Raw genomic sequence first — 16,020 nt, forward strand, 5'->3', positions numbered from 1 at the left:
AAATGAATGAAATCTGTGGTGAAGGAAGGCAGGGATGGAGAGAGGGAGGGAGTGAAGGGAAAGGGAGGAGGGTTGATCTCTGGGGTTTGAAGCACATTAGTATTCATGGGGAAGAGGAGGCCACAGACAGCAGAGAAACAGAGGGACCAGACTGAGAACAGCATGCCACACACACACACAAATACACTTAGACATCTCCCTGTACACATGCCACACACACATTGCTCATGCATTATGTGGATTTAAATGTTACAGAGGGGCTAACCACTCCTTGTAAAGACACATACACACACACACAAAACAGTCACATTTGTGTCGCATGTTGTCTAATATCACCAGGTTATACATGTTCATACACAGGCTTGAAAATCCCCAAAGGAGGTGCTGAGGCCTCTGAAATGGCACATATTCCTGTTACCTCTGGATCAAATCCCGCATCAGAAGAGTCTCTCCTGTGTTTTCACCATTTCACATCCCTTTTCGCCCTCCTCCTTTGCCAATTAAAGGACATACTGAAGAGCTGTTGATGACGTCCACCTGCCTGGCTTTTCCTTTCTAATAAAGAGCACCTTAGCAGCTTCTGTATGCCTACAGATGTGGAGAGCAGTGGTGGAGTGCAGGTGACTCATTTCACTGTGGGAGAGAAGGGCTGGGTTAAGCTCTGGGGAGAGGCTGGAAGACAGAAAAGATTCCTATCGTGTTGGAGGCCACTTGCAAAACACCACTGATGGTGGCAGGAGGAGAGCAGAGAAGGAGAGAGGAGGTGGAGGGAGAGGAGGCAACACTCTCTGGGCGTTCTATTCTTAGTCTCTCTCTCTCTCCTCAGACTTTCGGCGTATGTGTGTGTGTGTGTGTGTGTGTGTGTGTGTGTGTGTGTGTGTATGCGTGTGTGTGCGTGTGTGTGTGTGTGAGAGCATGTGTGGGCGGGCAGGTGGCGTACAGCTGACAGTTGATTTGCTGTGACACCAGACACACTGGCTGCCTTGGACTCCTGTGGCCTAGATATCAGAGTCTCCTGGAAGCCCCTCACACTCTATTTCACACACACACACACACACACACACATTTAATCACATACACACACTCATCTGTGTCATTCATCTGTGTCACCTACCCAAATCTAGACCTACATATCATTTTCTGATTGGCAAGCAGGTGGTTTCTAATTCATATCCTTAAGGATTTGGAGAAAAAAAAAAACTTTGCCCATTATAGACACCAACAGGAAAGCAGTAGGCGAAAAGAGACAAGAGAGACAAATAGTGAGAAACTGGGGAAAAGAGAGAAAAAAGAGAATGAGTGGAGTAATAAAGTGAAGGAAGCTGATAGAGAGAGAGATGGAGTGAGAGGGAAGAAAAGAGTGAGATCCCATCATGTAAACAGTCTGAAGCACTGCATAGAGATGGAGGAGGCTGTTGCCATGGCGGCAGAGGCTGCATCCTTTTGTTAAAGATGTCACTCTGGGGGAATCAGGGCTAATGAGGAAGGACTTTGCGCCTGCACATGCATGTGTGTATGAGACTGTTTAGTCAATGTGTATGTGTGTCAGCAACACAGACTACTGGTATTCTTAAGCATTGGTGGTATAATGGTTTTCACTTGAAGTAAAAAAAAAAAAAATGTAACGGACGACAGTGGAAAATACAGCAGAGTGCAGAAGAACGAGTGGGGAATTAAAAATAGAGGAGAGCTGAAGTCAGGCAGGGGTTACACAGTCCATATAGAGAAATCTTAGTGTCATTGGTGAGAAGGGCGCGAAGCAGTGAACTACAGATGAATGTAACTGTGTGTGTTTGTGTGTGCTCGAGTGAACTCCATTGAGATTTGAGAGGCAAGTGATGTGTGTATGTGTGTGTGAGATTTGGTGTGGCGTTGTGTTGCGTAGGTGGCTTGTTCTCTGTGCTCTTCATCTCACTGCAAATTAGTGAAGAATCAAAGGGAAACAGGTTTCATTTAATCCTACCCTCTGTCTCTCTCCATCTTTCTTCCTTTTTCTTTTTCCTCTCTTGTCTCTCTGTCCTCGGCAAATAGCCTTGAGCCTCCCACAGTGAATGCAGACATCTGCCTGCACTTTCTCTCTCTCTGTCTCTCCCTCTTTTCTGTCTTAGACCCAACACGCAAACACAAACACACACACACACACAGAGCATTTGTTTCGCTGTCAGTACCGTCATCAAAGAGAGTGAGAGGGGTCTTCGTGCCATTCTTCCATTCTACTCCATTTCCCTCTCCTCACTCGTTTTTCCCTTCTGTTCCCCTCTGCCAGTACCAGCCCCCCCCCCTTTTTTTTTTTTTTTTTTTTTTGCTGATCTTCGTCTCTTACTCTGCCTTTATAGACAGGGATAAATAATTTGATCTGGAGGGTTTTGAAATTCCACCACTCTGAGAGGCGTGACGTTAATCTTTTATTATCTGCTCTCTCATTCTTCCTCTCCCTTTCTCTTCCATTCCTTTTTCTCCTTATCTCACTGCCAGACCCCCCGCCTTTCCCCCAACCCGTCCTTGCAGTATTCTAATGATTCATATTTCACATCCACTGCCTTTTCATTTAGCCTGTCTACACCGCTTCAGGGACAGCTACTCACGATCTTAATTGACTGAGGAGATAGAGTGGCTGTGTAGGTGGCAGAGGTAGAGCCACCATCCAACCCCCCCACCCCCACCCCTCCCAACAGGCATATACAAACATGTATATGTGTGAGGGTGAAATAGAGTGAGATGTGTGCACATACATACTCTCTCCAAGATACTCACATTTGAACAAAAAGCACATCAATGCATGGGCAGGCATGTAGATTTGCACATTGTGGTAATTAAGCTGTCGATTTTTCTTAGGGTCAAGGGAGTGACGCAGGAGAGCAGGACAGAAATGATGATGTGAAGGAAAGGATGCTCAGACGAGAAAAGAGAAAAGAAATGAGAGGGCTTAATCCCTCCCTTTCTCACCTCTCCATCTCTGCCTCTCTCCTCCTTTCTCCGTCTCTGCATCCCCCCCCCACCAAACTCACCCTCCCACCCCGAGCCCATCTCTCTGTCTGTCTGTGCCTCCCTTTGATCTCAGCCTCTGTCCCACACTGCATATTAAGATGCCCAGGCCCCTGTTTGGTATTCTGAGGCGGGCACCAGGATGCCAGTCTCCATATCCTCTCCTCGCTTCTCTCTGAAAGAGAGCAAAAACCCCTCTGTCTGTCTCAAGATGCTTATCCCGCTAAATGGGTCTGAAATAGCTGGAGAACAGGGCGGGGGAGCGGTGGTGGCGTTAGGGTAGAGAAGAAGAGATGCATGGAGGGGGAGAGGGCGGTAGGGGGAAGTATTAGACGCACCACAGACAGGGTGGTGAGAGAGGGGGGAGGAGTGGGAAGGGAAAGCGGGGAAAGGGAAGAGAAGCAGAGTGATGGGGCTGATTTTAGCTGAGAGGATAATTAAACGCTATTATCACAATGAGCCAGTAATACAGCCAGCTTGTACATAGAGAAGCCAGCCCTCCCATGTTTGCCTCAGTAAAAGGAGGGAGGAAGGAATGAGGGAGGTGGGAGAGGAGAGGGAAGCACAGATTAATAGGCGGAGGAAAAGCAAGAGAAACAGAGAGAGAGAGAGAGAGATGATAAAATAGGCAAACAGAATTAGAACGGGAGTGTGAGTGGGAGAGTTTAGTGGTGGGGTGATTGCTCAGTGTTTGGGATTAGCGTGACTCTCTCACCCACTCTCTCCCTCACTCTCTCTCTCTCTCTCCATATATCTCCCTCTTTCTTTCTCTCCCTTCCCTTCTATAAGCCCTGGGGATGGCACAGCTTTAGTTAAACTGATCTATTAAACGGCGCCTGCTGAGAAAATCAAATTATAACTTCCTTTAATCAGCGAGTATCAGTGGCCCACACAGGAGCAGCCAGCTCTGACAGCACAGAGAGAGAGAGAGAGGGAAGGAGACTGTGACTGGAGACCTGAGGGAGGCCGATATGAACCTGTCTCCCGTCTGCTTTGGTTCCCATGGCAACAAGATAGAGTGAGGGGGAATATGGGTTGTGGAATGTCTGCATCTATCGTTTCCTCTTGGTAAGCATTCAAACACAAAGATAGGAGCGAGGAAGCGAATGCGCTCAGTGAGTCAGGGCGTTCTTCTGTTTGGACGGTGATTGAAGGTACACATTCACAACTATTGTCATGTAAGACCTAAGCTGTACCTCAAAGTATTTAAGTATATTTACCCCAGCACTGTTTTTAAGTATAATTTTGAGCTTGTTTGTGTTGTCCACTACTGTTCAGGGGGAAATGTCACATTTTCCTCACCCACATTTATTCAACAGCTTTAGTTACACGTTACCTTTTAAATTTTGAAGTTACAAGCAATTATAAAAGTAATGCAGAGAAAAACAGTGCTTCTGACCCAGCACAAAAACCCTTCCTCCTTGATATTACTTTAATTGATTACTAAATTATTTAAATTATCAGGCAAATGTAATCACTTTGTCAATGTTCACAGGCAACCTTTTTTGTTTGAGTGAATGAAGTGCTATATATTTATGAACCACAGTGAAGTCACAAGGAAGTGGTCAGGGTGGAGAATGGCACTCACGTCCTGAGTCCCACCTGTGGATTAGTTTTGGCAATATAAGCACTTTGGTTGAGACTAGAGTGAGATTGTGGTTTTGGTTAAATGTTATCACTGTTGTGTCTTGTGATTCAAGTCACAGTGGACTGATTAGATCAAACCATGACCTTTGCTAACACTAACCTAGTGCCATGAGTCCCTTAACACAAACATAAAAAGTGTATATTGACTGTAACTAATGAAATATGTTGTCTGTGAACATTTTGTTTCAAGCACATTTCCTCGTTACGTTAATAGAAACTCTGCCTTCAAAATGTAATTTCTAATAGACGGGTTCCATGTTGAATGGCTACAGGTGTCTATGAGTTATTAGCATTTCCACTGAAGAGACATTTCGCCCCAAACTTCTCAACTGGTTTAATTTTATTAAGTGTTTGAGGCCCAAAGAGGTCACTTTATACAGTATTTCATGAAACAGTCCGAAAAATGAACAATAATTTCTGCAACAGGACTTTACTTTCATCTTTCCTACCTCAATAATTAACTTACAGGTCCTCACATTTATTAGTGGCACTTCAGAGGGGTCTTATGTGTTGGCAACTAAACTGTATATACTATAGTTAAACTTCATCCAACTCAAGCAGCTACAACAGTAAAATGTTTACACTTTTCTGCATCTGTATTAATATTTTTTTTATTGATCATTACCTAATATATCAGGTTGTCTACTGTTATATTTAGCTTAAAAGCAAAAGATAAAGGTGTTTGCTTGTAACTGAAAATTTCTATCTTTATCCTTTTACTTATGTAAAGAACTTGACCTGAGCTTAGTTTCTGTTGGCCTAAGCCATATACACACAATAGACTTGTGCAATCATAAATCCTTCTCATTAGGAGGCAGTCTAATTGTTCTTTCCTCTGATTAGTCATTAACAGTCCAGTTAGTGAAATGGTGAGACGCAGGTGGGTGGGCAACTGCTTAGATCTCCGGGGTCTGCCTCGACTTGTTAATGATCGGTTAATTAACATTGTTTCAGTCCTCCAGCTTGTATACACTTACCAGCCATGGGGAAGAGTCAGAAAACACTACTGCAGGGGACAGTAAACAAGAGGAGGAGGGGAAAAAAGATGGTGGGGTGGAAGGGATGGAATGAAGGGAAATTATGTTGAAACCTATAATTTATTTTGCTGAAGTCTTTATGGTTGAAATCGAAGTTAAACTTCAGAGGGTCCAACATGGAAAGAGGTGGGAGGCAGATCTGTAGAGGTGAAGGACGGATGCAGAAGGTGCAGAGGACAAATAGAATAAAATTAGAATAGGCTAAGTGGTAGCATCTCTGTGCATCAGCCATCATTATGGATCCGAGAGGCAGTACTTGTCTCTGTTACTCATAGCAACACTGCATACCATGATAATAGACTGACTGATGATTGGTCAGGCTGCCACACTCGGGTAAGTGACCTCACTCCTGTGTTAGTGAGCTCACTGTCTCAGTATTTAGATAACCCAGCCAGTTATGGCATTCTTCTCAGCTTTACTATCATACCTGGTAAGGAACAAACACCAACACCAGCCTCTACGGCTGCAGGCCAACACAGAAGCCCAGAAAATATGCACCCCCATTACCCTAACCCACCACACCCCCAGTCTTCCCATGGACACTGGTCTGAGGCAACTGTGTGTCTGCTTTGTAGTAGTTTGTTAATATTCTACATATTAATTTGCCAGAGTTACTGTCTTTATCTATAAAATGTATTATGCAGTCAACCCATCACCTCGTCCTTCCTTTCTGTGTCACCCCCCTGTTTATCAAAGCTTTAAATAATGCAGATGGTAATATGATAAGTGAACAGTCAATATTGATGTCCTGCTTAACACACACACACAGACAGATGATGCATGCACACCCACGCATACAGGCAGACAGATGGGCGAACACACATGCATACAATACACAGTGCAAGAAATTTGATTTCGTTTTTTGTTTTAGTGTAACGCTGGGCAGAACCTGGATTTGTGTTTTTCCTTTTCCAAAGTATTCTGGGTTAGTCATGCCAGAGAGTTGCAATGCTGGAGAGCCAGAACATCGACCTGGAGAGCTTTGCTAGTGTGCATGTCTAATGCAACCCAGTCTGGGAATACTGCCAGTCTACTGTTACTCCACCAGTGGGGTTTATCATACACACATGCACATACCCACACACTTACATAGAACCAGAGAGAGGGTGTGTGTGTGTGTGAGAGAGAGAGAGAGCGAGAGAGAGAGAGCGAGAGAGAGAGAGAGAGAGAGAGAGAGAGAGACATAGAATCTCTGCTAGCATGCACAAACATGTCCAGTGTAGCCGTGCCCTGCTCGTCAAAAGTCACAAATATGCAGCCCTCATCCTATGATTTTGTGTCCTGTGTACAATATGTCATCCCACAATGCTCATTGCCATAAAAGGCGTCTGTAGCTTCTATGTAGCGGATGCTCTACAGGCATGTACAATAAATGCAGATACATACGGTGTGTTAACATGCCTGACAAGAAAGAAAGTAAAAAAGTTTCACCATTTACATTTTCTCAAAAATGTAAATATGTAATTAAGTTCATGCTAATATAAAGATTTAAGTTTGCCTGAGTTCATAAACACATGTAGCAATTTCATGATGACATTACAGTGGAAATGTTTAATCAATTAATCAATAAGCTGAAAAACATAAAATAAATCTGCAGGACATTTTACAATATTTAAAGATATTTTATACACCAAACAATTCATGAAGAAATAATTGGCATGTTTATTTAATAATAAAAAATAATAGTTGCAGCCCTAAATCATACAATTACTGAGTGCCAAACATGCAGTCAAAACAACGTTTGAGCATGCCATCGCTATTTTGTGTGTGTTCAGTTCCAAATATGCTGCTGCCATGGGCCTTTTGCAGATATTTTGGCATTTTGAAGATTATCAGCAAAGACCTGTCGCTAATGCAAATCTAGTGACGCAACTCCTCCACGGATATAATACACTCGCAGTTCTGTCTTTGTACATTTAAAGTATTGTGTACACATCAAACTAAGCTGACAGAAGACTGCTCGCAGTTTGCAAAAACGTCTTTACTTTGAGAGTCTAAATCTACTCTACCCAAAGGTACAGGAACACACACACATCACACTCACACACACGCACGCAGACACACACAATCAGGTCAGCTAATAATGTGTGCACTTAAACACCAATTCATTTAATCCCCAGATGTCATGATTATACATTTGGGTTAGATTTGAAATGTATCTTGATTAAATATTGAGAAGGACCACTCTCACATTGCATGTCCTTAATGTTTCACTCTTCCTCTGAGGCCTGTGGTAGTCACTCTCTCTCATAAGTGTGTGTGTGTGTGTGTGTGTGTGTGTGTGTGTGTGTGTGTGTGTGTGTGTGTGTGTGCGTGCGTGCCCGTGTATGAGGGTGTGCGTGTGTCTGTTTTATTTATCAAGTGGCATCAGTGTATTTTTGAATGTCATTAACTACTTTGTAGATCATGATGAATGCTTTTAGAAACTGCACTACATTAAATGATACCAGCTCATTGAAAAAAATGAATGACCAACAATACTTACATCAATGATGACCACAATTTATTGACACAAAAAGGGTGAACAAGATGTTGGAAACAACTCTTAAAACAACACAATATGGTTCAGCACCTTTCCAAAATTCACAATGATATGATAAATATACAGTTTTTATGGTAATAAAGCACAAAAACTGATACAGATATATTTGTAAGCCTTAAAGAGTAATGCTATCAATTGTATGCATACAGTAAAGTATTCTTCAAAAGTGCTTATCCGATGGCTGTGTCCAACAATTTTCTTATAAACCTTTCTTGCCCAGTTCTCGCCACGACTGATAAGATTTGCAAAGGTGAGAAAATAAGGTGATTTTGAACTTGCCTCTCTATTTTTTTTTACACTTATCACTTTCTGTGTGAACATTACATACACTGTGAACATCTTACAGGAGACAGCATCTAAAAATATGTACCATTATTCCCATATTTATACAAAATCAAGCCTTCCCTGTGGTCAGACATTATATGAACAAGTTCTGATCAAGCATAAACCAATTCTAATGTACTATTCATTAGAAGCACTACTCAGCCTTGGCAACAGTGAAAAGAGGCTTCTGAGACTCTGAAAGGGACTTTGTCTAAGTAAGAGAAAATATCCCCTGATGATGTCTTTAGGGTTATCTGAGTTGTACTTCAAAAGCATTACAACAGAAAATGTGTTATAAACCAGAAACATGGACTTTACAGCTCTTATCATCCTACACTCAGATTTGGGGAAATTCTCCCCCTTCAGTAGGTGAATATAAAAACGGCTTTTAGTATTTTGAGAGGAAAGGGGACTTTCATTTCAGAAAGTGCAGCAAATCCTCACAGAGAGGAGCTGAATGTAGCTGGAACATTTTGGTGGAAAACTTGCTTCTGATGATTAAGTGACTATCTAAATATTTTGTAAATATAAATAAACTGGCTAACCAGGTCTAAGCAACTGCAAAGCTTTTAAGCTGATTGATACCATGGATGGATTATGAGAAAATTGGTCCTTGGGCTCAGACAATTAAAAAGTCCACCACCGCTCTTACATGTGACTCCCAGATGAAAAGCAGTTACAATGGTCAAATTTATTTCTATAGCCTGATATCACAAATTTAATCACAAATATTTTGCCTTGTTTTGTATCATTTTGCATCTCCCTGTAGTCATTTTGTATTTCTTTGAGGTTGTTTTGTATCTCTGTAGTCATTTTGCATCCCTCTGTGGCTGTTTTGTGTCTCTTTATGGTAGTTTTGCATCATCTTGTAGTCATTTTGCATCCCGTTGGGGTCATTTTGTATTCTTTGCGATTGTTTAACATCACCTTGTAGTTGTGTTGTCTCTTTGTGGTTGTTCTGTCTTTGTGTGTGTGTGTGTGTGTGTGTGTGTGTGAGTGTGTGCGTTTTAACTTTGCTAACTGTCCAATTTCTTCGAGATTGTTTTGTATCTTTCAGGAGTTATTTTGAGTCACACTTTGGTTGTTTTGGGTCTCTCTGTACTCGTTTTCATTCTCAGTTAGTTGTTTTCAGTCTCTTTGTGGTTGTTCTGCTTAGCTTTGGGATCATTTTGCATATTTTGGTGGTTATTTTGTGTCTCTTAATTGAGCAATATGACTAAAAAAAGAAAAAAACAAAAACAAGACAAAACAAAAAAACAAGAGTTTTCATACAGAGGCTGTGGCCCAGAGGCCCCCTGACGTGTGGGCCATTATGACTGACTCCAACATGCCCAGCGTCCTGTGAGAGCTTTCATAACTTTCATGCACTTTTTCCTCTACTCTTTCAAAAAGGGGAGGTTCGATGTTACCAAAATAAGAAGAGGCGCATTTTTGTAGCCCAGTTTAGGTACGTCGGTCCTGCCTTGTGTGTTTGTATGTTACAAAGCACTGACGGTGCTACATGGAGCTGGACTCGCTGTCCGACAGTAACATTGTCACTGGCACACAGACCTGACCTAGAATTGCTACTTAGAATTCGGACTGAACCATCGCGCTCAAACGGAGGGGGGAGAGACGACAGGAAATCTTGACTGGGATGTAATGGAGTAGGACCACTGGAAAGCTCGGGCGAAAGGGGGGGAGACACATTTCTATTTTATAATGTTACCGTGATAATGTTGTGATTTGATAAATGTAAGGTATATACCCGTCGTTTGAGGAAAACGGAAATTAAGTAGAGATTCCAGGTGAGTGTACTTTTATTCAAATCCAGGTGGAAAGTGTCGGTACCATAGCTCGCCTCCTGGCAACGGGCACACGCGGGTCCTCCTCCCGGGGACATCTCACTCCGGTATCCGTTCTTCTCTGCCTCTGTCCCCGAAGGCTGGCTAGCAAAACCCACGTCGTGTCTGGCCTGGCAGACAGTGAGCACCTTTTCGACCGTAAATACCGATTTTTCCAGCGCAACAAAAGCGGATTATTCACGATGTTTTCAGCATGGTGTAAAACCCGCGGAGAAATATTGGTTTTTACCCCATTATACTGGAGGACCGCCCGTGCTTCGTGAAAATGAAAAAAGGATACAATGCAGCATGCATGTTCTGCATTCTTCGGCAGCACCACACCATTGGTATTGTATTTCCTTTATTAAAAATGTGCCTGGTATGATTTATAAACGCGTAATGAGATTACAGGCCTCGGCTGCTGATTGTGTCGGCCAGCCCTATCATCTGCCGAGCGATTTAATTGTTACATTGTTAACGGAGCTAGCAGAACTTGAAAATGAACGTTTGTCTAAGGAGGGCCCCAATTGTTCTATTAACAGACCAAGCCTTAACGTGAATCTTATTTTGTATGTGTTTTTGTGTGCTGGTGGCCGACGTCGTTGTTCTCGCTCTCAGTCGCCGTCCAGTGCCTCCCTCTTCGGGGAAGACTTTGTTTGCGCTGGCCGAGGCTCCATGAATGCAAGTGCTGAAGTCCTCCCTTCCCCCCCAGTTCTCTGGCGAAACAGGAACAACTTCTTTTAGGAAAAAGAAAAAAAAAAAGTTCCTGGAGTTTCAAGCGCCATGGAATTACTTTGTCCGCCAAGAGTTGTCCAGTGAGGCGCTGAGATTTCAGGGGGGAAGTCTAGTCTCCGTAGTTGTTGTGTGCTTTACGTTTATTTGCAGAGTTTTCGCTTTGTACGTGTCTGTATTTTAGGACGACTTCCTCGAGTAGACTCGTTTGTGAGTAACTTGTGTGGCATTGTGCTGTGCTCCCTTGGCAAGACAGGAGAGCTAAACATGGCAAAAAAATTATGTTCAGTCTTTTAGTTTTAGACAAGCTTAACCTGACTAGAAACTGAAAATCACCCACAGGCCCAGTTGTGTGACAATGTTTAGTAAAAGACACTATTTCTGGGGGGGGGGGGGGGTTCGTGGGTTCGTGAGTTCGTGAGTCTTGTTGCCTTTCACGAGTATTTTAAGAAAGTTGCTATAGATCAGTAGCTTCCCTCTATTTAACAGTTGGAGTAAAGACTCATTGAATTTACACCAGATTTGATTCCAACATCATTTTTGGCTCGTTTTGCTGTGTTTTCTCCCCCATTATATTAAAAAAAGAAATCTCAACAGCTTTGGTGCTTTGTTGCAGTTTGTCTTTCAGTCTGTCTTCAGTCTGATGGTATCCAGAGGTGTTGGTTAGTTAGCAGGTAGGGGGTTGGCTGTCCTCTGAAAGCAGAGTTTCATACATGTCAGTTGCTGAGATTGAACTGCAAACCTTCCTGGACCTGGGTCTCTTCAATCGCTAGGTAACACTGCTATCTGCCATCAACTTTTATTTGTTGGAAGCTGTTTCATATTTATCTTTTCCAAGCTCAGTAGTTCAACCATATATTCTTTAGGTTAATTTTATAAGAAAAAAAAAAAGTCACTTTTTGCTCCCATGCTTGATATTTGGAGGAAGGAGGGGGTCCTCTTCATAGAGTATCATATGCTGCCCTGTAGTCCCTAATGTGCACGTTGGTCGATACCTGAAGTATGAATGAGTGTCTGGGTTTGAATGGTGTGTATACACTGTTACTGTAGCCCCTAATGACCTAAGCTGTGCACTGGTTATGTATTTGTTTCATGTTGGTCTTGTAAACATGGGCGACTGAGTGCTTTTCCTTGCCATTTGGTTGTTTGTGTTTCACCCGATGAGCAAAGTTCTCTCCCTCTGTTCCAGGTGTGAATGACTTGTGGCTGTAGGGTGTCGTGAGTGGGCCAGGTTTCTGCACAGCCTCCGTGGCTGACTGGGAGGAGTCAAGTGGAGAGCAGACATCAGGGCCCAGGGGACCTTAGGCCTGGTTCTCCATATGAGGCCCTGCTGAAAGGGCAGGGGGGCTTCTGAGGTAACCCAGCTAAATTCTGGCTGTATCTTTTTTTTTTTTGTGTTTGTTTTTGTTTCACGTTTCATCACATAGCCTCTGTCATGCGTACACCTCTCCCTTCTTTTCAAAAGTAGACCTTGAAAACACAATGCAAGTAGAGTTCTTTCACTGTCCTTTTTATTATGTTTCTTTAGCATATCTATAGAAATGCTAAGACACAAGTATCAAGAGATACATCTGCAACATGTTGACTGTCCAAAATCACTCCCTACTTTTCTTTATAGAGAGCTCTATTTGCTGTAAAGAATTTTATCTGGCTTCACATTTTATATATGCATATGCCAGTATACCTGTCAGAAATAATGAAAAATGACAATGATCTGTAAGTGTCTGAAATCTCCATTTTTACCACTCATTGTAGGGTAAACTAGTGAGTTTCTCCTACCTAAGGAGTGGTGAATGATAGAACAAGGGAGTGATTTTCAACACAGCCGCGGTGTAGCAGGAAAGCGTTTGTTTTTTCCGTACTTAGGAATAAGAGAAGCCATATGAAAAATAGTGAGGCACATGTTTTCCTGATTATCCTTTGTAGTATTTCATGCTTTTTTCTCACTGTAATGCTATTTATGTTTTTAAAGCTAAGACCAACTTTTTTTAAGATATCAACCATGGCAGCAAACACTTCTGTTGTGCACTTAAAGAGTAAATGCTGCCATAACGTAATAGCTTACCACTGCTATGACGCAACGCTAACAAGCCCAGCACATCTGTCGCTATCACTTTGACATTTATCTATGGACGTGACTAAAATGATAGCTGCATTTTGATGAGAGGCCTTGACTTGTATATTGGTTACCCTGTATGACCACTCTTGATGCTCAGGAAAGCGGCTTGAGGAAAAAAACCTCAGAGCTGCAGTTCTCTATCAGTGCAATGTTTGGTCTTACGCTCTGATCTGTACATGCTAAGGACACAAGATGGTCAGGGTGCTCTTCCTGAGAACGTTGTGCACACTGTTTATTTATCTGCTATCTAATCCGAGGCGTGTTAACCAAAAACCACAGTGAGGTGAAGGACACAGGGAAATGGATATTGATGTAAAGCGGCAAAGGATTTATTTTCTCCTCTGTGTATTGGCCTCTCATGTTTCTGTGCATTTGTTTGCATCATGGGTTTTCTAATTAAAACTCACAGGGCCGTTGTTGTGTATGACATAGAGGGATGTGCTGGAGGGGTGGGTTGTTTCATCGCCTGTGTAGTGGTTGGCGGGGGCTCCCCTCCCCATTCATACAGAAGATTAGACCCAAGTGTGCTGCTATTTTCTCTCTGTTGGCTCATTCTGATCTTTTTGTGTACTCATAAATTAAGAAGTATTTCTATTTAGCGAAACATAGGCATTTCTCATTTACCTGGTGTTCTGATTAAGGCATCCATTCACAATTAATTATGGAATTTAGTTAATCTCCTGAGTGATTCCTACAACAGTCAGGCTTCCATAGTATAGTGATTACACAAACCAACCAGGAAGCAGAAAAAAATCCATTATTTATTTATTGTTTTAATGAGTATATATGAAATTGTTAGCCATAATCTACTGTTGTATGTCTGCAAGTTTTCATGTAGCTTGTTTGGAAGTTTAAGTAATATTGAGTTATTGTTGTAGTTGAGTTGTAGTGCAATAAAGCTGTAATACAGATGCCTGTAGCCTTCAGGGAAATTGAAATTCTTTCACATTACTTAACTACTGTACATAAAATCATGATGTAGAGCTATGTACAGTTACATGCAAGCTTTCCTCACCGAACATGAAAAATATTTAAACATTTTGTTTCTTCAATCCCAATACACTGTGGTTTGACAGAAGAAACTCTATTACTCAGTTTCTTGAATAGATTCAGAACAAACTTATCATTTGAGGATGTAACAGAAGCTTTGATGTTGATAGCAGATGAAGGTTAAATTAAACATTTGATTTCTGTGCCTATTGATTCATTGATTGTTGCAAATATTGCCCATTTTCCCCTCCAGCGGTCATAATAAGCAGCTGTCATGCCGCCTTCAACAGTAGAAATATGTAGTGATGTGACTCACTGGATCAAAATCAACACCTATAGCAACAAATAAGGTTTCAGTCAGTTGTCTGATCCACATTTAATATTATTTTTCTCAGTGTAGGTATACATTTGTGGCCACACAGTTTCATAAAGGTTCTACACAATATATAATTAAAATAACTGAATCAAATTCTGTGCTGACCAATAGAGAGCAGAATCATTACCAAACATAAGGAAAACAATAATGATAATAATAACAAAGGAAATTGGTTACACAAGCCTATTGGATGTCCTTTCAAAACAAATGTTTTTGGACTCTAAGGACTGACTCCTAGTGGTATGTTTCTACATCCTAGTGTGCCTTTCCAAAGAGTTCCAGCTATAAACATAAATGTGTTTTTCTAATAGCTGCATTTCATATCTTTTTAGTGTAGGAGGTCTCTGCCTCATGTGTGGATATGTGGTGGGATTGTTGCCCATACGGGAACCTCAGGGATGTGTCTGACTGAGTCAGAATGTACCTATCAATCTGCTTTCATGTTTCTCTGCTGTGATTGACAGTTGCGACACAGATGGGCTGCTTCTCCTGCTCTGAGGAGAGGGGTCCTCTCAAACAGAGCTCCTCTCAGGTGGAACCTGTTCTTCTCTGTGGCCTGCTGTTACCTCAGCTACTTGTGCTGAAACTAGCCAGCTGGGCTGATGTCCTCCCCAGCTAGCTGATACTGGTTAGCCTGGTTTTACAAAGCTCTGCAGTGTATTGCTAACTGGCAAAGGTTTAAAGAGAAAACCATTTTACAGTCTGCTTTTCAAAAGGCACTTAACAAAATGCATGGTGGATGATGACTTCATTCAGTTATAATCTATATCTGTCCACTGCAATTAGGCTGAACTGTTAAGGTTAAGATTTTGACCACTAGACCTACTTTTTCATATAATTGTATTTATTTTTTGTCCACTTGGTTACACAACAGAAGAAAATATTACTAATATTGTGCACTCCAATTTACCATAAAACTTTGTGTTATTGTGGCACAAAAGAGTTTTAATCTGAAATCAATTTGCTAATTTTATGAGGCGGTGATAAGCATCCATCAGATGTGTCAGATCTTTGTTATCCAGTGTCTTTGACTACACCGTCCATCTAAATGAGTGGAAGTGCCTAGTATGTTAAATCCTTCGGTTAAGTATCTGATAGGTGATGGTGTCTGTGTTTTGTAGAACGTATTCTGCAATTATTCTTCTGCAAGAATAATCAATAATGCATCGTTTAGTCAAATTGTTTGGGCAATCTTACTATTTGTTAAATATGAAATTTGTGCTTTTAAAGCACACATACCAAAATCTTTTGAAATATATAAAAGGCGGAAATGATTTATTCAGGAATTTACAGTATGATGGACAATTCAGGAGAGGTTTAGTTTGCTGCTATGGAGACAGATTTTGAGGTTGCTAATGCATTCACACATCAGTGTAATAATAAATGGGGAAAAACTGGTTAACCTTTTTTTCCAACGTAATGTTACACAAAATTCATATTTGTAA

The 16,020-nt window shown here is 41.7% G+C and overlaps 1 protein-coding gene across 3 annotated transcripts in view; it reads left to right on the forward strand.

Annotated features, from left to right (window-relative positions):
* Positions 1-16,020, forward strand: part of bcl9 (BCL9 transcription coactivator) — a 38,944-nt gene that overhangs the window by 5,096 nt on the left and 17,828 nt on the right. The window contains exons 1-2 of one of the 3 annotated variants that reach the window (XM_026295576.2): positions 10,044-10,322; positions 12,280-12,445. The gene's annotated coding sequence lies outside the window, so the exon portion shown is untranslated. The other 2 variants (XM_026295575.2, XM_026295577.2) reach the window with 2 other exon arrangements.

Source organism: Mastacembelus armatus, chromosome 21 (genome assembly GCF_900324485.2).
Source record: "Mastacembelus armatus chromosome 21, fMasArm1.2, whole genome shotgun sequence".
Lineage (NCBI taxonomy): Eukaryota > Metazoa > Chordata > Actinopteri > Synbranchiformes > Mastacembelidae > Mastacembelus > Mastacembelus armatus.